The 22,930-nt window shown below is 38.1% G+C and overlaps 1 protein-coding gene across 9 annotated transcripts in view; it reads left to right on the top strand.

The window, feature by feature from the left end:
* Positions 1–22,930, top strand: part of CTNNA2 (catenin alpha 2) — a 1,320,632-nt gene that overhangs the window by 85,318 nt on the left and 1,212,384 nt on the right. Inside the window, exon 1 of one of the 9 annotated variants that reach the window (XM_070479781.1) lies at positions 18,485–18,505. The exons of the other annotated variants lie outside the window; for them this stretch is intronic. The gene's annotated coding sequence lies outside the window, so the exon portion shown is untranslated. Of the gene's footprint in view, positions 1–18,484; positions 18,506–22,930 lie in introns of those variants that run through there. 9 annotated transcript variants of the gene reach the window in all.

Below are 22,930 nucleotides of genomic sequence, written 5' to 3'. Positions count from 1 at the left end.
AGTTTTATATACAACAGCTTTGGCAGTTTCCCAGGGATGTGAATTTTAGGAACACACAACTAATCTAATTTTTGGCTGCTGTTCCTCTCAGAGAAGAAACTGATTTATTACACTTTAAAACTGATGTTTTGATTTTCAGGGATGCCAGAGGGATTGAATACTGGCAGCTGTGAAATATCTTTCCATACCAGTTTGTGAGAATCTTAGCGGCCAGTGAATTTAGCAATAATTTCAGTATTTCAAGAAAACTAGTGGCAACTGTACCTTTATATAGCATACATATGAGAATCACCTGAAGCAATTGTCTTCTTTGTGCTTGCATGAAATTTTATAAAGGCGGCATGCGTGCGGGCGTGATCAGTCGCTTCAGTCGTGTCCAACTCTTTGTGACCTACTAGGCTGCAGTGAGGCTCCTCTGTTAGTGGGATTCTCCAGATAAGAATACTAGAGTGAGTTGCCATGCCCTCCTCCAGGGGATCTTCCGGACCCAGGGATTGAAGCAGCATCTCTTACATCCCCTGCATTGGCAGGCAGGTTCCTTACCACTAGTGCCACCTGGGAAGCCATATGATTAAGGTTAGAGATCATGAGTTGGAGAAATAATCCAGGATTATGTGGGTTGGTCCAGTCTAATCACATGAGTTCTTCAAAGTAGAAAAAGTTGTCTGAAGAGAGAAATGTAATGACAGAAGAAAGTCAAAGAGATACAATGTGAAATGGATTCCATCTGCCAGTTCTGGTTTAGACAATGAGAGAAGGAGCCATGAGCCAGGGAATGCAGTGGCATTTAAAGCTGGAGATGGCCCGCAGCTGATTGCCAGCAAGAAACCACAGACTACAACCTCTAGGAACTAGATTCAGGCAACAACCACAATGGACAAAGATGCATATTCTTTTTTATAGCCTCTGAAAAGGATGCAACTCTGCTGACATCTTGAGTTTTGTCTGTCGAGACTCATTTTGGTATTCTGACCTACAGTACTTTAAGATTATAAATTTGTGTTTGCTTGACTCACTCAATTTGTAGTAATCTGTTAGAGCAGTAATAGATAATTAACACAAAAGGTGACTGATTTTCCCTTTAAAATGGTCATGGATACAAAGGAGAGATCTAATAAAATGTATGAAGTTGACTCATTCTTAAATGTAATGTTTTTCTTATGTGAACAAGAACCACATGTTGGCTAATTTATATAATCTGAATTACATAATATTTTCCTAGAGTGTTTCTTTCTGATGAATGGGTAGTATTAATATGGAAGTATGAGGGGAAAAGTCATAAACCTCCATTTAAATAAAACTTCTATCATAGTTTTGAGTTTTGATGCCAAGTGATTTGATTTTCCCACAGTATTCACTTTTGTGTCAAAAAGTAATTTTTTGGTAGCCCCTCTGAAAAGCAAACTGCTATTAGAATTGCCCCAAATTATTCCATAGATCAGTGTGTCTTAGTTCAACTTTCATGTGTAAATTAAATCCCTGCATAATCTTGTTTTTAAATATTCCTCTTGGAGATGTACCTCAGAGAAGGATCACATATACAACCCTGTGTTATTTTTAACTTCCGGTCAGTGGAGACAAATCCAGAAAGAGAAACCTTAGTCTTTGCTGTGACTTTGATTTTGCTTGATTTCAGTTTCTAATTTTTCTCAGGGATAGAAAAGACAAAGAGAAGTGAAAGTCTCTAAGTGGACGAATCCTTTACCATTTCCCATTTTTTCACCTGACGGTGATTAGCCGTCTCTGTACAGAAACATCTTACTTATTCATGAGCATGTTCAGGATAGTTTTCTGGTGTAGAATGCTTCTTTGTTTCAGTAATAGAAATGGCAGATGGAAAATGGAATTGAAGGTATGTGTATGAAACTTAAAGGGAACTAGTGGAATAGTCAGTTTTATAATTTACTAAATCATTCTTCTGGCCAAAAAAAAAAAGAAAATACAATGATTCAAATGGCTTTATCTTACTCCAAATGATATACAAATTAACTTTCACACTTTGTTTCTTCCACATCTAACTAGGTATTTTGCTACAATTTAGAGAATTACAGATGGTATGGTTTCTCTACTTTAGTGTGAAATTACAGAATTAAAAAAATGATCAGCATGAATATATATAGCCAGATGTGTCAACATGATAACCAAATTAAGAGGAATAATATAGACAGACTACAAGCAAACTTTGTAACCTATGTTGTGACTTAGGAAGTGTTAAGAATGTTGGATGAGCCTGCTTGCCTGTACTGGCTACTTCATTTGGGAAGTATTTTAATCTTCAGAATATCTTAGTCCTCCCATGTATAAAATGGGGATAATAATTATGCTTAGCCTTGTGATGATCTTAACTGTGTTAACACATAAAGTAGTTAAAACATTGCCAGACTCGGGATAAATGCTGAACAAATATTTACCATGATTATTTTAATATTGAATTATAAACATTTTCAAGCATATACAAAATAAAGTTGCTTGTATGACTAGCTTCTTTCTTTTTTGTAATAAACTGTCATATAGTCCTTACCTGGGTGCTGCTGCTGCTGCTAAGTCACATTAGTCGTGTCCGACTCTGTGAGACCCCATAGACGGCAGCCCACCAGGCTCCGCCGTCCCTGGGATTCTCTGGGCAAGAACACTGGAGTGGGTTGCCATTTCCTTCTCCAATGAGTTATACAAATGTTGCTAGTTTTAAAATGTGACTCTTTTGTGCATCTTGGTTTTTTTCTGGATGATATATAAAGCATATCACTTTACCCCTACATGCTATCATACACATTTCTTAAAATTATGAAATATGGGCTTTAAAAGGACATAACCATGATGTCATTGCCCAATCTAGCAAAATGTAAATTTATTGGTTATAGCTAATATTCAGGTCAAAATTAAGTGTTCTAGTTTGCTTGAAAATTATATTTTCATAGTTATTTGTTTGATCAGAATCCAAACAAATTCTATGTATTGTATTTGTGGTCATGTCTCCTAGGCTCTTCTTCCTTTCTCTCTCACTCTCTTTTAAGAGTAAGGTTTATTAAGATGTAATTTATACTCAGGAAGTTTTGCTTCATTTAGGCGTGCAGACCTATGGATTTTGACAAACCTATCTGTATAACCACCAGTTTAATCAAGAAGGTCTATTCCCTCCCTGTTATCATAGTTACTTGAAGCAAATGATATTTTTATCTATCCCCATAGTTTTTTCTTTTCCAGAATATCCTATGAGTTGACCATGCAGTGTATAACCTTTTGAATCTAGCTCCTTTCACTTAGCATAATTATTCTGAAATTGGTCATGTTGTTCCCTTTATCAGTGCTAAGTTGCTTCAGTCATGTCTGACTCTTTGCAACCCTATGCACTGTAGCCCACCAGGCTCCTCAGTCCATGGGATTCTCCAGGCAAAAATACTGGAGTGCGGTGCCATTCCCTTCTCTATCCTTTTATCAGTAGCTGTTCTTTTTCCATTGCTGAGCATTTTTCCATTGTATGGATGATGGGTGTTGCCAGTATGTTTGTCCAGTCACAAGTTGATAGACATTTAGAATGTTTTGTCACTTGGATCATTTTGGGTGATCATGAATAAATCTCAATATAAACATTTGCAATAGGTTTTGTATGTATATGTGTCTTCTCTTGGGGCTTCCCTCGTGGCTCAGTGGTAAAGAATCCATCCATTTGCAGGCAGGAGCCACAGGAGACAGGTTCCATCCCTGGGTTGGGAGGACCCCCTGGAGGAGGGAGCGGCAACCACTCCAGTATTCTTGCCTGGAGCATCTCATGGACAGAGGAGCCTGGTGGGCTACAGTCTGTAGGATCTCAGAGTTGGACACAACTGAAGTGCCTTAGCACACATACGCACATGTCTTTTCTTTGAGGGAAACACCTAGGGTATTTACCTAGGTTTGCTGGGTCACATGGTAAGTATGTGTTTAACTTTATTCAACATCACAAACTATTTTCCAGAGTGGCTGCACCATTTGTATTTCCCAAAGCAATGTATAAGAGTTCTGGTTGCTCTATATCTTAGTCACAATTGTTATTTTCAGTATTTTTTGTTATTATTTAACCATTCAAAAAGGTATACAAAGATGCCTTAACAGCAGCAATTGCTGAGGACCTTGAGAATCTTTAAATGTGACCTTTATTCTGACCCTTGTTTTAGTCAAGACCGGCCTCTCTCCCACATATTTATTTTATTAATTTTATTGTTTGGTTGAGGAAACTGAAAATCTTTTTTTCTTCATTTTGTTGTTTAATTTGTTCCTCAATACTTCATCTTTCTTATAAGCAGAAAAGCAGCTTATAAAACTTGATTAGGGTTCAATTTTTTTTTTTGATGAAATGCTTCATAGGCCATTTGTTTCGTATTGTATCACTTCTGGAGGCAGATAGCACATGAGTGACACTGGGTTCAGATGCTGCCTGTGTTACCCTTCATCTAAAATTTCCCATCACTGTTCATCTAATAGTTTCATTCATTTACCTTTGCCTGAATCAGTTATTTTGTTAGGTGTTACAAAGTTATGTATACTAATGTTCTCCTTTGTCTGTATTTATCAGTTGATTTTCTTCTGTAAATGAAGACTTTTCCTCACTTACTAGGGCTACCCAGTTACCCTAGAGTTTATATAGAAAAGCTGGAATTGATAACTTTTAGAGGAAGGAGTTTCCTTGAAATTTGTAATGATAATTAATGGGTGGTGGTAGTGGTAGGAGTATATTTTTTTTTTGCTTTCCTGTCACCTTTATCATTGCATGCCATTATGAATTCATGAGTTTTTTATATATAATGTGTTTCAGTTAATTTCAGTGATTCTTGCTAATTTCAAATTCAGATCATATTAATATAATAAAGAAAAAAGTATAAAAGTACATAGATTTTTATATGTATTTGCATCTGGTTTCTGCACTTTTTTTATGGTTATTTCAGTTCAGTTCAGTCTCTCAGTCGTGTCCGACTCTTTGCGACCCCATAAGCTGCAGCACGCCAGGTCTCCCTGTCCATTGCCAACTCCCAGAGTCCACCCAAGCCCACGTCCATTGAGTCGGTGATGCCATCCCACCATCTCATCCTCTGTCGTCCCCTTCTTCTCCTGCCCTCAATCTTTCCCAGCATTATGGTCTTTTCAAATGAGTCAGCTCTTTGCATCAGGTGGCCAAAGTATTGGAGTTTCAGCTTCAACATCAGTCCTTATTTGATCTATATATATATTAATGCATGTACTGATCCCACCTTCATGAAATTATCTAGCTCCAGAAGAAGAAAGCCAGTCTGGTAGTATTTCATGGGGATCAATATAAATTAGGAAGAATTGACATTGTTATAATACTGGGTATTTCTATCTGAGAATAGATCATTTCTTTCTGTTCTTTCAAGTCTATTTTTTGATCTTTAAGGAGTGTTTAAATATTTTTCTTATGTAAAATGTCCACATTTCCAAGTAGTTTGTCTTTTTTATTACTAAGTCATGACTTTTATTCCATGAGATTTTAAAATTGTTTGTCTTTTAAGAGTATTTTTGTTTGTATGTATGAAGGCTAAGGATGAGGTCATCAAGGTTTTGCATTCATTATGTCAACAAGTCTGGAAGATCCAGCAGTGGCCACACTGGAAAAGGTCTGTCCTCATCCCAGTTCCCTAAAAGGGTTGTACCAAAGAATGTGCTAACCACTGGGCAATTACACTCCTCTTCCATGCTAGTAAGGCCAAGCTTAAAGTCTTGCATGCAGGGCTTCAGCATTATGTGAACCAAGAAATTCCAAATGTCCAAGCTGGGTTTAGAAAAGGAAGAGGAACTAAATATCAAGGTGCCAACATTTGCTGGATTATAGAGAAAGTGAGGGAAAACATCTACCTCTGTTTCGTCAACTACACTAAAGCCTTTGACTGTGTGGATCATGACAAACTGTGGAAAGATACTAGAGATGGGAATACCAGACCATCTTACCTGTCTGCTGAGAAACCCACATGCGGGTCAAGAAGCTGCAGTTAGAATACTGTATGAACTAATTTGCATTCCCACCAACAGTGTAAGAGGGTTCCCTTTTCTCCACACCCTCTCCAGAAACAATTGATTGGTTCAAGATCAAGAAAGGAGCATGATAGGGCGTCTGCTGTCACCCTGTTTGTTTAACCTATATTCTGAGTATATCATGAGAAATGCCAGGCTGGATGAGTTACAAGCTGGAATCAAGATAGGCAGGAGAAACATCAACAACCTCAGATATGTGGATGATACCACTCTAATGGCAGAAAGTGAAGAGGAACTAAAGAGCCTCTTGATGAGGGTGAAGGAGGAGAGTGAAAGAGCCGACTTAAGGCTAAATATTAAAAGAAAAATTAAGATCCTGTCATCCATCCCAATTACTGCATGCCAAAACAGTGAAAGTAGTGACAGATTTCTTCTTCTTGGGCTCTAAAATCACTGCAGATAGTGACTGCAGCCATAAAATCAGAAGACAGTTACTTCTTGGCAGGAAAGTGATGAAAAACCTGGACAGTGTGTTGAAAAGCAGAGATTATTCTGTCAACAAAGTATAGTCAAGGCTATGGTCTTCCCTGTGGTCTTGTAGTGTTGTGAGAGCTGGACCATAAAAAAGGCAGAATGCCAAATAATTAATACATTTAAACTGTGGTGCTGAAGAAGACTCGTGAAAGTCCCTTGGACAGCAAGGAGATCAAACCAGTCAATCTTAAGGGAGATCAACCCTGAATATTCACTGGAAGGACTGATGCTGAAGTTGAAGCTACAGTATTCTGCTCATCTAATGGAAAAAGACGACTTATTTAAAAAGTCCCTGATGCTGGGAAAGATTGCGGAAGGAGAAGAGGGCATTAGAGAATGAGATGGCCGGATGGCATCACCGATTCTATGTACATGAGCTTGGGCAAACAGTGGGACATGGTGAGGGACAGGGAGGCCTGGCGTGCTGCAGTCCATGGGGTTGCAAAGATTCGGACACAAATGGGCAGCTAAATGAGAGCAACAACAACGAAGCCTATTATTTTCTATATGTTAATTCATAAATTTTCTAATTTACTGGTATTTCTTATTTTTGGGGCTTCTTTGGCGGCTCAGATGGTAAAGAATCTGCCTGCAATGCAGGAGACCTGGGTTCAATCCCTGGGTCGGGAAGATCTCCTGTAGAAGGGAATGGCAACCCACTCCAGTATTCTTGCCTGGGGAATTCCGTGGACAGAGGAGCCTGGAGGGCTACATTCCACGGGGTCGCAAAGAGTCAGACACAGCTGAGCAACTAACACTTTCGCACTTTTCTTATTCTTTGCAGTAGTCTTTTTTTTTTTTTTAACTTGGTCTTCAAGACGCTTATTTGTAGTGTGACAGAATCCTGCCTTTTCTTTTCTAATTCCCATGCCTCTGTTTGCTTTGTCTTAACTGAGTTGGGTTACACTACCAAGGCAACATTAAATAAATAGGGATGGCAATAGCGGACATACATTTCTTATTCCTGAGTTTACTGTGAGTATTTCTGGCCTTTTCCCATTAAGTAAGAGTCAGCTTTTATTGTTACAGGACTATAATATGTAAAGAATGGGAACATGGAACTGGTTTCAGTATGTGGTACTCTGTCTCAGAGCTGGCCTGCAAATACAGATGGCATTTTGGTGAGAAAATGTGTCAAGGATGTGATTTTTTCCTTTTCAGTTCCCGATGCAGCAGCGAATGCATTTGCACGGTTGGGCTGATCCCTCACTTGGTTTGCACTCTGCCTGGTTTGGCTGCCTCTCACCCCACCTGTCCTCTGTTTTGTAGGGGCAACAGGTCCAGACTTGCCTCTGGAGTCAGTCCTCATTTTACCCTCCTCTTAGCCTATGTTCTGGTTTTCTTCCCTTCGAAGAGACTCAGAAAATAGATTATACAAATGTACTTGTGACTAAAACTCTTTAAAAAACAAACCCCTGGTTTTTAGAGGAATACAGATCCCTGGAGGGAGATGGAAGTCCTGAAGTGGTCTCTGGCCCGTTGGGCATCCGGCGCCCCCACTTTCTCGCTCACTGTTGGTGTGGGTGCTGAGGGCACTGGCGGTCTCTGCACACACCTGCTGTCCGCTTCTCCGCTGTGTAGTAAATCCTCAAATATTACCCAACTGTCAAGAGTGTAGCATTCTTTTGATTATTTTCTGTCAAGAATGTCATCTCCTAAAACCAAGGCCTCCCTTCTTATTTATTATTGTCAGTGTTGTCAGCCTTGTGGTCAGATGTGTTCTATTTTGGAGTCTGGCCCCCTGCTTCTTCAGCCTCTGGCAGGTCCCTTTTTATTTTTTTTTAACCTGTAACACAGAAGTGTTTTATCCCTTGTTTTCAATGTTTATAGTTTTTATTTTCCATAAAGCATTTCTCTTTTTAGTTTAGGGTTTTCGGTTTTCCTCCCAGCACTTTTATTTTTTGTTGTTATTTTGGTTTCTGATTTAAATGTGAAAGTTCACTTGGACAAGCCTTTATTATCTTCTTCATCACCTTTTATAATTTCACTTCTTACCATTAAATTCTCATAAGAGTAGATCTTTAGCTTTGGGTTGAGCTTCCTAGTTAAGATATATTTGCATCTATTTTAGCAATTTTGTACTTCTTTGTATCAGAAAATCTGTCTTGAGTTTTTGCTGTTCTCAATTATCTTGTGGCTAAATGAAATCTTTAAAGTTGATAATCCTTTCCAGAAATTGATAAAAATATAGCCTCTTAAGGAATTGGAAAAATGTTTCCAGATAGATATGTGGGTTTTATGCAGTAAGCAATTGTACAAAAAATGTACTGAGAAAAAGTTGTATAATTACCTTGAAAGGAAAAGAGATGGTAAGCACCATCCATAAACAAGTATGTGGAGTTTTGTGTCCTATGAAACTCTGATTGTACATGCCTTGAAGGCTCCTGCAGCAACAGTAGAGTTAAGATTGAGACACGGAATGCTGGGAAACATTATTGGTACTTAGATAAATACATATGAGAGGTACAGAGGATAGCATCTATTCAGATGTATATAAGACCTTTTAGCCTTTGATGATCCAGATAAATTAAGAAAGGGACGATGAAAAGAGGAAACTAATAGTATTTTCTCCATAGGGTATTGGAGGGCTCAGTGGGCAGTGGCTCAAAGAGCTCAGCAAAGTGATAGCACATAGTAGTAGCTCAATAAATATTAGCAACCAGTATTACTAATGATCAATGGGTTTGAAATATTCTTAGTTCTGTATTATGAGCTGTGCATTTTAAACTGTAGCCTGGGAAGAATAACACTAGGCTACAGTTTAAGATGTGCATCTAAGCAGGACATATACCTGTGTAGAAGCCCATTATACTTTCTTCCAAAGTAAGCCAAGGGCAATGCCTGCAGTAAGCCAAAACTACTCTCCAGAAATAGTTTCAGGTCTGTGGTGAGAACAGTGCTTAGAACAAGTGATGAGAAAGTCAGAGTTTTGAGTATTAGCATATATGTTATGTAATTTTAGCCTGGAAAAATTATTTATCGTTTTTGTTTTAAAATAAATAATTTTTTAGTTTTCCTCATCACAATATCCGTTGGTTTATAAATTAGAAGTGTGTGTTTTGTGTTCTAAATTTCATCCTTACACGCTCAACAGAATGATCTAAATTGTCTCCACTACTATCCTTTTTTTCCGCTATGGTAAACTTCGCTAACCTCCATTGCCATTTAGAAGATAGGAAGCATATTGTTGGGAAGAACTGTGTTTAGGATATGTCCTAGACTAAGGTTGGCCAAGAAAATGAAAAGTCAGGATCTTGACTCTGTTCTATAAAGAAAGAAGTGAAATATATGCTAAATAGTATTCTTGTGGATTAAGGAAACAATGATGTTCATCCCTAATCACAGTTGGTTTTCTGTAGCAATTTCCATTTTTTCCCCTCTGAGGTACCAGTGTACGCCTCAGAGTATCAGAAAGAGTGGAAACTAAGCAAGATTATTGAAGGCTTAAATCAAACTGACAAAGATCACTATCTCATTGAGCTGCAGGTATCTTCTAACGTCTGTCTAGGAATTTGAAGACTGATCTTGGCAAGAACAGAAATGTGTTCAATCTTCAAATTTAATTAGAAAGCAAAGCTTATAAGCTTATAACTTCCTTTTATAGGTACACACAATCAAAATGAGTATTTTCACTGTGGAGGACTCTTGGCTTTCTGTAACCTCTGAGTACTTAACTCTTTACATCCCTCCCCCAACCCTTCTCTACCCCGCTTCCCCCAGAGGTTACAAGTTTGATTGCGAAGGGATTAAAAAGGTAAAGGTTTCTGTAAATCCAAGCGAAAACGGGTTTCATTTGTTATACCTGCTGTAACTGCTCCTTTGAGGAGACCTGTGAGCTTTTTCCCCCCTTAAGACTTTTTGAAACACATACATTTAATCATGCTGTTGCAGCGGTTTAGTTTCTCAGTCATTTCTGACTCTTTGCAGCCCCATGGATTGTAGGCCGCCAGGCTCCTCTGTCCATTCTTGATTTCCCAGTCAAGAATACTGGAGTGGGTTGCCATTTCCTCCTCCAGGGGATCTTCTTGTTAATCATGCTATGCTGGTCCATATTTTAAAAACATATGTGTTTTTGTGGAAGGACTTTTTCTTGTCCCTAGGTTTTTTGTAGCTTTTCTGAGGGAATGGAAAGATGACTGTACTTTAAAATAGTTCGTCAGCTACTGTCCTTATTTATTCAAATATGATGAAAGCCCACTGCAGTTTAGTTTATTGAATTTCTTTAGCTATTCAGGATCATTTGATATTTTGTAACTAGTGGGGAAGTGCTTAATATAATACATTGATATGAACTTTGCATTTCAAGGGAATTATTAGATTGCAAGATATCCTTCATTAGTCTTGTCTAGGATTTTCTTAGTCTGAGGTATTTTTATAGACACACTATACTCCTATTTTAAAACTTATACTTTTGTTATTTAAATCCCTTGCCCCCTAAAAACAACAACATTACGTTTACACTTTTAGGAAAAGACTTTTTCTCTGGCTGATAGAGGCCTGTTTGTCAGGATATGTGACCCTTTTACTTTTTTCTTTTTTTTTTTTTTTTTGGTTACATTTATCTTCTTTTTTTTTTTTAATTTTTATTAGTTGGAGGCTAATTACTTTACATCATTACAGTAGTTTTTGTTATACATTGAAATGAATTAGCCATGGATTTACATGTATTCCCCATCCCAGTCCCCCCTCCCACCTCCCTCTCCACCCGATCCCTCTGGGTCTTCCCAGTGCACCAGGCCCGAGCACTTGTCTCATGTACCCAACCTGGGCAGGTTATCTGTTTCACCCTAGATAATATACATGTTTCAGTGCTGTTCTATTGAAACATCCCACCCTCGCCTTCTCCCAGAGTCCACAAGTCTGTTCTATACATCTGAGTCTCTTTTTCTGTTTTGCATATAGGGTTATCGTTATCATCTTTCTAAAGTCCATATATGTGTGTTAGTATACTGTAATGGTCTTTATCTTTCTGGCTTACTTCGCTCTGTATAATGGGCTCCAGTTTCATCCATCTCATTAGAACTGATTCAAATGAATTCTTTTTAATGGCTGAGTAATATTCCATGGTATATATGTACCACAGCTTCCTCATCCATTGGTCTGCTGATGGGCATCTGGGTTGCTTCCATGTCCTGGCTATTATAAACAGTGCTGCGATGAACATTGGGGTGCACGTGTCTCTTTCAGATCTGGTTTCCTTGGTGTGTATGCCCAGAAGTGGGATTGCTGGGTCATATGGCAGTTCTATTTCCAGCTTTTTAAGAAATCTCCACACTGTTTTCCATAGTGGCTGTACTAATTTGCATTCCCACCAACAATGTAAGAGGGTTCCCTTTTCTCCACACCCTCTCCAGCATTTATTGCTTGTAGACTTTTGGATAGCAGCCATCCTGACTGGCGTATAATGGTACCTCATTGTGGTTTTGATTTGCATTTCTCTGATAATGAGTGATGTTGAGCATCTTTTCATGTGTTTGTTAGCCATCTGTATGTCTTCCTTGGAGAAATGTCTGTTGAGTTCTTTGGCCCATTTTTGGATTGGGTCATTTATTTTTCTGGAGTTGAGCTGGAGAAGTTGCTTGTATATTTTTGAGATTAATCCTTTGTCTGTTGCTTCGTTTGCTATTATTTTCTCCCAATCTGAGGGCTGTCTTTTCACCTTGCTTATAGTTTCCTTTGTTGTGCAAAAGCTTTTAAGTTTCATTAGGTCCCATTTGTTTATTTTTGCTTTTATTTCTGAAATTCTGGGATGTGGGTCATAGAGGATCCTGCTGTGATTTATGTCGGAGAGTGTTTTGCCTATGTTCTCCTCTAGGAGTTTTATAGTTTCTGGTCTTACATTTAGATCTTTAATCCATTTTGAGTTTATTTTTGTGTATGGTGTTAGAAAGTGTTCTAGTTTCATTCTTTTACAGGTGGTTGACCAGTTTTCCCAGCACCACTTGTTAAAGAGGTTGTCTTTTTTCCATTGTATATCCTTGCCTCCTTTGTCGAAGATAAGGTGACCATAGGTTCGTGGATTTATCTCTGGGCTTTCTATTCTGTTCCATTGATCTATATTTCTGTCTTTGTACCAGTACCATACTGTCTTGATGACTGTGGCTTTGTAGTAGAGTCTGAAGTCAGGCAGATTGATTCCTCCAGTTCCATTTTTCTTTCTCAGGATTACTTTGGCTATTCGAGGTTTTTTGTATTTCCATACAAATTGTGAAATTATTTGTTCTAGTTCTGTGAAAAATACTGTTGGTAGTTTGATAGGGATTGCATTGAATCTATAGATTACTTTGGGTAGTATAGCCATTTTGACAATATTGATTCTTCCAATCCATGAACACAGTATATTTCTCCATCTGTTTGTGTCCTCTTTGATTTCTTTCATCAGTGTTTTATAGTTTTCTATGTATAGGTCTTTTGTTTCTTTAGGTAGATATACTCCTAAGTATTTTATTCTTTTTGTTGCAATGGTGAATGGTATTGTTTCCTTAATTTCTCTTTCTGTTTTCTCATTGTTAGTGTATAGGAATGCAAGAGAGTTCTGTGTGTTAATTTTATATCTGGCAACTTGACTGTATTCGTTGATTAGCTCTAGTAATTTTCTGGTAGAGTCTTTAGGGTTTTCTATGTAGAGGATCATGTCATCTGCAAACAGCGAGAGTTTCACTTCTTCTTTTCCTATCTGGATTCCTTTTACTTCTTTTTCTGCCCTGATTGCTGTGGCCAAGATTTCCAAAACTATGTTGAATAGGAGTGGTGAGAGTGGGCACCCTTGTCTTGTTCCTGATTTCAGGGGAAATGCTTTCAATTTTTCACCATTGAGGGTGATGCTTGCTGTGGGTTTGTCATATATAGCTTTTATTATGTTGAGGTATGTTCCTTCTATTCCTCCTTTCTGGAGAGTTTTAATCATAAATGGATGTTGAATTTTGTCAAAGGCTTTTTCTGCATCTATTGAGATAATCATATGGTTTTTATCTTTCAATTTGTTAATGTGGTGTATTACATTGATTGATTTGCGGATATTAAAGAATCCTTGCATTCCTGGGATAAAGCCCACTTGGTCATGATGAATGATTTTTTTAATATGTTGTTGGATTCTGTTTGCTAGAATTTTGTTAAGGATTTTTGCATCTATGTTCATCAGTGATATTGGCCTGTAGTTTTCTTTTTTTGTGGCATCTTTGTCTGGTTTTGGAATTAGGGTGATGGTGGCCTCATAGAATGAGTTTGGAAGTTTACCTTCTTCTGCAATTTTCTGGAAGAGTTTGTGTAAGATAGGTGTTAGCTCTTCTCTAAATTTTTGGTAGAATTCAGCTGTGAAGCCATCTGGTCCTGGGCTTTTGTTTGCTGGAAGATTTCTGATTACAGTTTCGATTTCCTTGCTTGTGATGGGTTTGTTAAGATCTTCTATTTCTTCCTGGTTCAGTTTTGGAAAGTTATACTTCTCTAAGAACTTGTCCATTTCTTTCAAGTTGTCCATTTTATTGGCATAGAGCTGCTGGTAGTAGTCTCTTATGATCCTTTGTATTTCAGTGTTGTCTGTTGTGATCTCTCCATTTTCATTTCTAATTTTGTTAATTTGGTTCTTCTCCCTTTGTTTCTTAATGAGTCTTGCTAATGGTTTGTCAATTTTGTTAATTTTTTCAAAAAACCAGCTTTTAGCTTTGTTAATTTTTGCTATGATCTCTTTAGTTTCTTTTGCATTTATTTCTGCCCTAATTTTTAAGATTTCTTTCCTTCTACTAACCTTCTTCATTTCTTCTTCCTCTAGTTGCTTGAGGTGTAGAGTTAGGTTATTTATTTGACTTTTTTCTTGTTTCTTGAGGTAGGCCTGTAATGCTATGAATCTTCCCCTTAGCACTGCTTTTACAGTGTTCCATAGGTTTTGGGTTGTTGTGTTATCATTTTCATTCATTTCTATGCATATTTTGATTTCTTTTTTGATTTCTTCTATGATTTGTTGGTTATTCAGAAGCGTGTTGTTTAGCCTCCATATGTTTGAATTTTTAATAATTTTTTTCCTGTAATTGAGATCTAATCTTACTGCACTGTGGTCAGAAAAGATGACTGGAATGATTTCAATCTTTTTGAATTTACCAAGACTAGATTTATGGCCCAGGATGTGATCTATTCTGGAGAAGGTTCCGTGTGCACTTGAGGAAAAGGTGAAGTTGATTTTTTTGGGGTGAAACGTCCTATAGATGTCAATTAGGTCTAGCTGGTCCATTGTGTCCATTAAAGTTTGTGTTTCCTTGTTCATTTTCTGTTTAGTTGATCTATCCATAGTTGTGAGTGGGGTATTAAAGTCCCCTACTATTATTGTGTTACTATTAATTTCCTCTTTCATACTCGTTAGCGTTTGCCTTACATATTGCGGTGCTCCTATGTTGGGTGCATATATATTTATAATTGTTATATCTTCTTCTTGGATTGATCCTTTGATCATTATGTAGTGTCCATCTTTGTCTCTTTTCACAGACTTAATTTGAAAGTCTATTTTATCTGATATGAGTATTGCGACTCCTGCTTTCTTTTGGTCTCTGTTTACGTGGAATATTTTTTTCCAGCCCTTCACTTTTAGTCTGTATGTGTCCCTTGCTTTGAGGTGGGTCTCTTGTAGACAGCATATATAGGGGTCTTGCTTTTGTATCCATTCAGCCAGCCTTTGTCTTTTGGTTGGGGCATTCAACCCACTTACATTTAAGGTAATTATTGATAGGTATGGTCCCATTGCCATTTATTTTGTTGTTTGCTTTTTTTCTTGATACAGAAAAACTAGAGTTACAAAAAACATGATTGTCTTGCAGTGCTGATAATTTGATTTTAGAAAATGTATCAGATGAGGGAAAAGTTGTATTTTATTTGAAAATTAAATGTAAAATAAAGTATTATCTAGACCTTTTTATATAAAAATGACTTAATTTTTCATCATTTCAGATTAAATCCCTCTTTCTGAGTAATCAGTTTCACCATTTTGTTTTGCTCTAAGCACAAGGACTGAATGTAGTGTGTTGTTTTATCCCCTTCTTCTCTGTTTTTCGGTAGTGTATTGGTATTACTTTAGGAGATATGGGTCATATTTCTGTTAGTGTATAAATTCAGAAGTTCAGCATAAAAATGAGTGCAATAACCAGGGCTTTAATTGTTAAAAAGAAGCACACTATCGTAAAATTCTACCACTAATGAATATGATCATTTTAATTTTTCCTGTGTAATTTTAATTTGAATTACTTGAATTCTTGAACCTAGTATTCTGGTTTGTACCAGAACACTACCTCGGAATGTACTGGATCAAAGGAGACAGTTTATGTGAGAGAAGCTTGACAGTAGAATATATTTGTAAATGTTATTTTGAGGAATTTTTAACCATGACTAAGCAAAACACATGAAAGGGGTGTTAGAATGTTTCTGACATTAATGTAGTTATCAGCCCCAAGGACATGGGGTGACTGTATATTAGACACATTCATGAAGAAAGACACCTTGCAGGGGCAAAACAGCAACTGTGTCATAAGATTCCACTTCAATTTTTAAGCTTCACGTCATTGTTTTGCATTTATTTTCATAATAGTCTTCCAGTGATATTTCTTATATAGGTTTTTCTCTGCTATCCATAAGTAGAATATTCTTCTGAAACCTTTCGTAAGCTGAAATGGCATCAAACAAAGAAAATACCTTAGAACACAACTTGCTAACAGGATGCACGAAACAGAGGTAAACCACAGATGATCACAGACACAGTTCAAGGCTTGATACTGAGTTGCGGAGTGTAGTTCCGGGAATGAGCTTGGCAGGACCGTTCTTGCTGCTTAGGATGTTTCTGTAAGGGCTCACTGCAAACCATGTGCTGAATGTACTGGTTTTGATTTTCACCTTTGTCTGTAAAAGCAAAAATCCTTTTAAGACCTCTTTCTATTGGCAAAAGCAGATACTAATGTAGGTCTTTTATAAAAAGTGAGGTGGCAAAAAAGTGAACTTTCAAAAAGTGGAAGATACCTATGTTGAGTTCCTTCCCAGAAGTATCCTAGAAAGAACTCTGCTCTGACTGCTTGTCAGTGGATCACATTTCCTTCTTATTTTATCTTTGCCAGTCTTCTGGAGCTTAAAAGGCTAACCGTTCTGAGGAGATATTAATGTCCTGAGGGAGATTTTGAGAGATGGTGGTATTGCTTCAGAAAAACAAATCTGCATTTTATATATGAGTAGGCTGTTCTAATCATACATAAAATAAGTAGATTTCTCGTAGCTCAAACGGTAAAGAATCTGCCTGCAATACAGGAGACCTGGGTTCTATCCCTGGGTTGGGAAGATCCTCTAGAGAAGGAAATGGCAGTCCACTCCAGTATTCTTGCCTGAAGAATCCCGTGGACAGAGGAGCCTGGCGGGTTATAATCTGTGGGATTGCAAAAAGTCGGACAGTACTGAGTGACTAACACACACACAGCCTGTTCTGAGAGTATGTTCTTACAGAAATGATTTATTTTATTAGTTGTTTCTTTTGATATTGACTAACTTGTTTGTTTTATTTTTACTTCCTTTTCATTTTTTACCCCCTTTTCATGTTTTACCCCAAAGGCGATCATTAGAGCTGGCTTTAATATATTTCTTTCCTGGATTGGGAAAGTTAAACCATCTCTCTTTCTCCCACTCACTGTCATTTCCCCTCTCTGCTCTCTCTTGAAAGAATGTGAGGCAGTGAGGTGCTTTTTGCTGCAGTGTCAGATGCATAGTTGTTTGTGTGTGGTGGCTCAGAAGGTAAAGAGTCTATCTGCAATGCAGGAGAGCCAGATTCAACCCTGGGTGGGAAGATCTCCTGAAGAAGGGCATGGCTACCCACTGCAGTATTCTTGCCTGGAGAATTCCATGGACAGAGGAGCCTGGTGGGCTACAGTCCACGGGGTCAGAAAAAATCAGACACAACTGAGCAACTAACACGTGGGGAAATTCTCTTCTGTGCTGTGAGAAAATTTTGAGATTGGAGTAGTTTTATTTTTTAAAGTTTAATTTTCTGATCTTCCACATTCAAAAGCACCATCTCTCTCTCTCACACACACACCCAAGCAAACTCTTACCTTTAAGAGTCAGGAAATTTTTTTTCTTAATGCAAAAAAGGGATTTCTTAAGCTTTTGTCACCATAATGGCCAAGGGTTGCATGGCTTTAGGCTTGGTTGAACCTTGGTCTGTTTTTACCTCAGGTTTGCTTTCAGCTCTGTTACCTTCATTCTCAAGCTCTTTGTGGTAATTTCACCTGCTTGCTCACCTCTGGAAGCTCCAACAGAAAGAGACCATCTCTTCCAAAAGTTCCAACAGTATCACAACCAGTCTCAGATTGTTGCTAAGCCACATGCTGGTTTTGAACCTATTGCTGTGGCAGCCAGCTGCCATGCTCTAATTGGCCAGGCTTGGTCACATGGCATGGTGGTGGCCTTAGCCTGTTCTGAACTGTGATGATTGAAAGGAGAATACCAGAATTCCCCAGGTGCAGTTAACAGTGGAAAAAACAGCCATGTCCATTTAGAGACATCAAGCCATGTCATAATAGAAATGATGTGCAACTTCTAGATTTTTAAATACATAGATGTGATTCAGGGCCTCAGATCTTTCATTTGAGGTTTCTAGGGGATTTGCCGTCTCAGTTTGGGGCCACGAGCTGGTCTGAGACATATAGGGAGCCAGTGATAGCTCTCAAGATCCCGGGGGAATCTTTATGTCCAATGACTGCAAGTTGGGGAAAGGACGAGTAGATAACTACTGCTAGAATGCGTTGTCTGTTCTAAAGGAATGCAAAGTCTATGCTGCTGTAATGCTATGTTAATTTGTGTATGGACCCAAAGAAAAAGTTTATGAGTAATATAGGAAAAAGGAGAAAATCAATGATTGTCCCATGACACTCGGTCTGAATCTGCATCTAACTCATTTTTCTATAGAAGTCAAGTCCCCCTGAGCTTCCTTTCTGATTTGCAGGAGGAGTGGATTCCCAAAGGATCTTTTTTAAGGAGCCTCTCAGTGGTAAGTTCAGTGATATGTTCATCCCAGCAAGTATTTATTTAGTACTTATGCAATAGCCTCAGAATATTAGGATATGGGGAAGCCAAATTGTGCATAGTTTTCTGTCCTTACAAGGGCATCTAGGCAAAAGAATAAACACAGGAAAAACTTGACAAGATGGAACTATATTTTTAACTTTTCTGTAAAATTCTTGTGAGGGCTTCCTTGGTTGCCCAGTGGTTAAAAAAAAAAGAAAAGTCCACCTGGGAGATGTGAGTTTGATCCCTGGGTCAGGAGGATCCCCTGGAGTAGGAAATGACAACCCGCTCCAGTATCCTCATCTGTAAAATCCCATGAACAGAGGAGCCTAGCAGGGATCATAGGATCAGAAAGAGTTGGATGCGACTGAGCATGCAAAATTCTTACAAATATTCTAATTCCACCATAATTCAGTCCTTTGGGACTCTCCCAAATTCTTTTTCCCCTTGACTGTACCTGGACATCACAGTCGAATTTCTTAGTTCGATCTAGTCCCAGTTGTTTATTTTTGCTTTTGTTGCTCTGCTTTTGCTGTCATATTCATAAAATCATTGCCAAGACCAATGTGGTAAAACTTTTTCTCTGTTTTTTTCTAGGGGCTTTACAGTTTAAGATCTTATGTTTAAGTCTTTAATCCTTTTCTCTCTCTTTCTGTTTTTAATTTCTTCTTTATTGGTCTGTGCCAGAACATTTCCTTAGGTTTTTTCCCAGAATCTCCCTACTGATTCCTACCTCCTTACGTTTGATACAGCAGCAGTTTAAAGCAGAAGTATAACCAGAGTTTAGGAACAGGGGCTCACCCTCTAGGCAGGGTTCAAGACCTTGGTCTGCAAGTCATTTTGTAACCCCAGGGAAATAATTTAACTTCCTTTGTCTCTCTTTCTTCATCAATAAAATGAAGATAATAATAACATCTATTGATAGAGATGTTGTCCAGGATCAAATAAGTTAATGTTGGTAACTAAGCGCTTAAAATAGCACCTGACACATACTATGAACTGTGCAAGTAGTGGTTATTTATTTATGATAATACTGACGCTTTCAGGCCTTACATCCCTGTTTCCATCCCCTGGACCTATGATTTTGTCAACAACTCATCCACTCTCACTGCACTTTCTTCATTCTCAGAAATGATACATTAAAAGATCCTCCTCCTTGCTTCTTCCTGCCTCTGGCCTAGTTTTATATCTATCATTCTCTTTCTTCTACATCTTAAATCTATTCCTTGATGCAAAATCCATATCCTGAGCCTATAAACGTACTAAAATTTCTCCCATTCGAAAAACAATAAAAACATCGTACATATCATCATCACCATCCTTATCAGAAAATAAGCAAGAAAGTAAAAGGTATCTTCCTCTGAGAATTCCTCATATTCCTAGGTCCTTTATTTTTCTTCTTCTTCACTCATATAGGTGTTTTTGAAAAGATTGATCTTCCTCCTTAATGCACTGCCATCTGTGTCTGACTGCATTTTGCTGATACTGAACAAGGAAGCCAAAAATTAGTTGTTTGCCACATTCAAAGATTTGCTGTCTGTCCTTGGTCCACTCCGACCCTCTTCTGGATCTCACACTATAGCCAGTTTTGGCTTTCCTGACTTAAGTTTTCAGGTTCAGTCATCCCCCCCTCACCTGGTTCTGCTTCATGCCTGACTCTCTCCTTGTCTCCTTTCTTAGGTCTTTCTCACATTTCCTAAATATGTGCTTCCTTCTACCTGACATGTCTCCCTCTTATCCTTACTTTATGTATGTTCCTGTGGTAATTTAGTCTATTCCATGATTTATGTAGTGTTCACCAGATGTGCTCATGACTCACAAATCTCTGTTTCTAGCCCCAAATTTCTCCTGAATTTTCAGACCTCTTTCCAGCTAGTTCATAGATGTGAACACCCATAGGCATCCCAAACTCAGTACATCTAAAATTAAAATTTCTGTTCCCATCTGTCACCTTGTTCCAGAATTTTATCTTAGTGGATGTCTTCACCATCAACCTAAAGAGCCCAGGCCAGAAACCAGGTTTTCCTCTTAGAGTCCTTCCTTTCCTTGTATGCAACATAGAAGCTCTTATTTAAACTGCAGTACTTAAAATTGTGTCTCATATCTCTCTCTTCCTCATTCTTTGCTGTCACTGCCTTACCTGGAGTCTTTATTTTATGATCCAGATCTTGAAATATGCAGTATTCTCCACCATCCATTCCCAACATTTTCTTCTAACTTCATTTCTGATTAGAACCCCTGAATTAACAAATGGCAGCGATCTGTTCCTCCATATGATGCTCTTTCCTAAGTACCTTCATGCCTCATTTTTACCAAATGCAAGTTCATGTGTCTGACACACAGTGAGGCCAAATATTACCAAAATGTTGGGGTTTGGAGCAGAGTTTATTGCAGGACCATGGAAGGAAAACAGTTAGCTCATGTCCCCCAAACTGCCTGAAACCACAGCAAAGTGAGGGAGGGCTGTGGTTGATTGTGGCAGATTTCCTGGTGGTGTAATCCTTTGTTCTTGCAACTGTCCAAATAGATCAGGTCAGGATGTTACTAGAAATCTCCAACAAGACAAATGATATTCTCTATTATGCAACTTTTTATCTCTGTATGAATGGAAACTCATTATACTCTTAAAAATCAGAGCCTTGAGAATGGGCTCTCCTGTGTATTTCAGGCTTTAGGCAACATTCTTAACTGGAAGCAAAGGCAATAGAATACAAAAGTGAAAGAAACAGGTCTAATGTAGAGTCAGATTTGTTCTTCTCTATTTTGTTGTCTTTGACTGTGCTAGACTTACCTATTTCTATTCTCTGACAACCTTTTATTTATTCTTCCAGGTCAAGCCCAATTATTCTCTTTGGGGAAGTCTTTCACAAATCATTCATAAATTGTAGACATTGATTTACTCTTTTACTTTTCATAGTGCTTTGTAGGTGGTAGTTATCACACTGGCTTGAAACTATTTAAATTCCCAAAAGGCTCTATGCTTTCCTGTATTACTAACACCAGAAACACTGCCTGGAACTTAGTAGACATTTAGTGAATGTTTAAGTGAATTTTAGAACTAAGATGTTTTTGAAGGAGATAGCTTATCTTTGTAGCTCAGAGTAAAGGTAGGAAAAATGGTGGAAAAGAGTATCAACAAAGAAAGAAAACTGTCAGTAGATCAAATGATATGGGTTCCACATGGAGAAGGAAGAAAGCTTGAACAAATAGATCCTTGGGTAGGAGAACAATGGGCAGTGGCACTGGAAAAGGAAGGAAAAGATACCGTTGAAGTGCCGCTGACCAGTATGCCTGAAGAATGACAGGGAAGAGATGGCAACAAAAAGGAAAGGACTACCTTGTGAGCAAGAAAACTCTGAGTAGTACAAATGTCAGAGAGCATCCAGAGAAGAAAGGAAAGGACCTTTCCTTGCGGCTGCTTTGCATGTTTCTGCTAAGTAATGATACTAAAAACTCAGATACTTTCCTGTCTCTCTATAAATCATGCAAAGAGCCCTGAGCTCGTTATGTTCTCTCTAAGCTGCACGGAAAACATCCTTGACCTACAGCCAGTCTCCAATGCAAAAACCTTTCCGTGCTCTCCTCTTCTCCAAGGCTTTTCTTGCAGAAGACAAGTAAACAGAGAAAAGCCAAAGTAGTGTTTTACAGAATTGTTGAGCATTGTTCTTGTTTCTTGAACGATACTAGGGAATCTATATCTTGGAGGATCATGAGAATCACTCTGCTCAGTGTTTGTAAAGGGTAGGTGGGCAGTCCTGCTTTCCCTGAAGAGGCAGAAGGCTTCACTGTTATGCTTATGGGGCCTCTGATATATGATGGGCCAGTTAGAAATAATATTAAATATTCATAAAATAAATTGCATTTGTGTGTACATATGTATGTATATATATGCATTTGTTGTGTGAGAAGATGCTCCTTAGAAAGGTTCACATAGAGAAGATGTTCAGGAATGGGAACTGAGCCAAGTTAGTTTTAAAAACAGGATACTTCGGCCTTAGGTCAACTTTGTATCTCTTCCATTGCAAGATCCTCTGAATTTTTTTAAATAAATAAACTTTATTTTTAAAGTAATTTTAGTCAAAAGTGAGCAGAAGGTACACATATTTCCCGTATATTCCATACCCCACACACAACTTTCTTCATTATCAACATCCCCCAACAGAGGGGTATATTTGTTATAAGTGATAAAAGTACATTGACATGTTGTCATCACCCAAAGTCCGTAGTTTACATTAGGGTTTATTCATGGTACTGTATATTCACATTGGTGTTATATATGGGTTTGCACATATGTGTAATGATATATACCCACCACTGTTGTATCATGTAAGAGTTTCACTGCCCTAAAAATGTTCTGTCCTCCACCTATTTTATGAAATCCTCCTTCCCCCTAAATCCCGTAACCTCT

Source organism: Odocoileus virginianus, chromosome 2 (genome assembly GCF_023699985.2).
Source record: "Odocoileus virginianus isolate 20LAN1187 ecotype Illinois chromosome 2, Ovbor_1.2, whole genome shotgun sequence".
Classification (NCBI taxonomy): domain Eukaryota; kingdom Metazoa; phylum Chordata; class Mammalia; order Artiodactyla; family Cervidae; genus Odocoileus; species Odocoileus virginianus.
Note: the sequence above shows the minus strand (reverse complement) of the source record. Positions and strands in the feature narration are given on the sequence as shown.